The 2763-nt window shown below is 36.2% G+C and overlaps 1 protein-coding gene across 1 annotated transcript in view; it reads left to right on the top strand.

Annotated features, from left to right (window-relative positions):
- The first annotated feature begins 560 nt into the window (after nt 1–560).
- The window catches only part of LOC107097636 (serine/threonine-protein kinase TAO1-like), a 24405-nt gene continuing 22202 nt past the window's right edge, over nt 561–2763 (top strand). The window contains exon 1 of the mRNA XM_015394860.1: nt 561–679. The gene's annotated coding sequence lies outside the window, so the exon portion shown is untranslated. The remainder of the gene's footprint in view (nt 680–2763) is intronic.

Genomic DNA, 2763 nt, shown 5'->3' with positions numbered 1-2763 from the left:
TGGTGACTTAGTTGGTAACAGTTGGAGGCTTGTTTTCTTTTCAACCCCTATTAGCATCCGAGCTAGCCAGCCAGATTTACTGCTATCCGCCTGCTAACAGAAAGTTATTGCTCTGTTCCCCTCGGCAGATTTGAGGTTTTTTTTCCACTTGGAAAGAAAGGGAGCAGAGATGATTTAATATGTAGAAATAAATAAATAAATAAATAAGAATATATATTTTACGTTTAAATATTAGTATTCATAGCTGGTCTCAACATGCAGGATTTAAGGGCTTATTGGAGATGTAAATAATGGGAACAGATCGCTTTATCATATACGTGTTGGTTGGATGCGGTTAGTTCGCTAATCCGCTTTCTGCAGCTATCGTTTACACGCCGTGCCACTCCCTCGGTTTTTGTTTTTGTCCAGCGTAGCTTTACGCTAACGTCAAATCAAGCTCGGCTTCGGATGTGTTTTCGTTTAGAAGGTTATCCGCAAAAGGATAACATGAGTCATCTATTACTGTGAATGATTAGCCGGTGACATCCTCTCATATATATCCCCCCCCCTTCCCATAGGTTGCATGTCACGGCTGTGTGTGTTTACAAGCGGCAGTGAAGGAAAACGAATCACTGCCCTGATCGTTAGAGAGGCTAGCGGCGGATCCATCGGCTGCTGATCGCTGTTTTTATGCGCTGACGTGAGTCGCATTCCTCAGCTTTGTGTTGCGTAACTGCCTAGCATCGACTAAGTTATCCATGGCACAGTGGATCAGATACATAAGGAGCGTTGTGTACAAAATCGGTTTATGACAAGGCGTTTGGATACGTATACAGAGGATTGAGGCCGCTTAAATGTTATATCAGTACTATAACTAAATGTACCTGACCACCCACACCTTTTACAGCAGTCAAGCAAACACTGCAGTATAAAAAAGCTCACATTTAAACAGTTTTAATGCAGTCTTTATGCTAATTTGAACATGTTTCTTGACTTCCTGCTGTTTCTTTTATTGTATCACTGTGTGATTTCTCAAAGTAAAAGGCTCAAACTGTAGCCCCTTTAGTTTGGAGTTTTGTTGTTTACTTGTCAGCTGTGCATCAGCCAGTACTAAATGCAGCACTAAATGCGGACGAATGAAATTATGTATATGTATCCCAGGAAAAAATGGATTAGACTCTGGAACAAAGTTAGTTTAGATGCAGCCATCGATAGTCTGTTATACAGGATGAGCATCCATGTTTCCCTAAATGAAATTGATACAAGATTATTTTATTATTCCCCTGCTGCCTGATGACTACTTCCTTGTCTTCATGTGTTCAGAAGATTGTCAGTCTGGCAGTTATAATGGAATAGCAATGTTTTTGTTTTTTATGCTGCCTAGAGGTGTCTAGTAACGAAGTACAAATACTTTTTTACTGCACTTAACTACAGTTTTTAGGTATCTATACTTTACTATACTTTAGTTATTTTTCTTCCTACTTCTGACTTCGATTCCTTACATTTTTTTAAACAAATGTTACTCGTTACTCTTGGCTTCGGTTTAATGTTTATAAATATTTATTCCGCGTCATATGAGCCGTCCAATGGAGGTCATTGGTGCTATCCACATCAAGTGAGAACTGGTGTAATTGGATGAGTCATATAGCACAAACACTCATTGGTTAGCTAAAGGAAATAATCAGAAGCGAGCAGGTGTTCTTCAAACTGCAAACGTGAATTGTCTATGCCATGCTACACTGTGGATTCAGAAAAAGATGCTGAAAGCTCGGACATAGGCGAGAGCGTATTGGGAGATGGAGTCCAACAAGACCTCTCTCATCCTTGGCCCTATCTCAAAGAGTTTTTCGAAATAGTCGAAACATTGAGCTTTCAGTTTATATAGGGACATCTGGCTGTTTTTTTTTTTTTTTTAAAGGTTACTTTATACTTTTATACTTTAAGTAGTTTTTGGAGCACATACTTTTTCACTTTTACTTAAGAAGTCAAACATGATACCTTAACTTTTATCAGAGTGTTTTTAAACTGCAGTATCTATACTTCTACTTAAGTAACAAATGTGTGTACTTTTGACACCACTGATGCTGCCTATGTATTCCAGTAACCATTAAGATCCCTTTTGTTTATTTAGTTTTCTCTATCTCTAGAGCAAGGGTTCCCAAACATATCAGAATGTGCCCCCAAAAATAACAAAACAACAGACTGGAGAACACCTAAAATAAATAAATATAATTACTTTAAATTTATTAATATGTATAAAGTTAATTAATAATGTTGAATTTTATCTAAATCAGTTTTAAATTATATTTAATCATCCAGGTCATAATTTTAAATGTTATATTTAATTAGAAATTTAATTACTCCTTTGTGCATTTTACAACATAATGTTATATTTAAATATTTTTTTGATTAATATATAAATATGTTTTGTTTCATCTACTAATTTTATGTGACATTTATGATTTTAAGATATATTTTGGCCCTCTATCTATCTCAGGAATCACTCTGGGATTGGGAGAGCCATCTCACGACCCCCAGGGGTCCTGACCCCTACTTTTGGAACCTTTGGTCTAGATATAAAGTTGTTTAAGAAAATACATCAAAACCTTTGACAAGCTACAAGTGGCATGTGTGTTGCCGGATAATTCCCTGAGGCCAGCTGGATAAAAATCTATTATGTATTATATAGAAGATGATTAGTCTAAATTCTGAATTCTTTGTATGGTACTATAAATTAAAGTTAATTTAGGTTTCAGAGAAAAATAATAAAATGGTAACAAGCAA

Source organism: Cyprinodon variegatus, unplaced genomic scaffold (genome assembly GCF_000732505.1).
Source record: "Cyprinodon variegatus isolate N-32 unplaced genomic scaffold, C_variegatus-1.0 Scaffold712, whole genome shotgun sequence".
NCBI lineage: Eukaryota > Metazoa > Chordata > Actinopteri > Cyprinodontiformes > Cyprinodontidae > Cyprinodon > Cyprinodon variegatus.
This window is presented reverse-complemented; position numbering and strand designations above follow the sequence as displayed.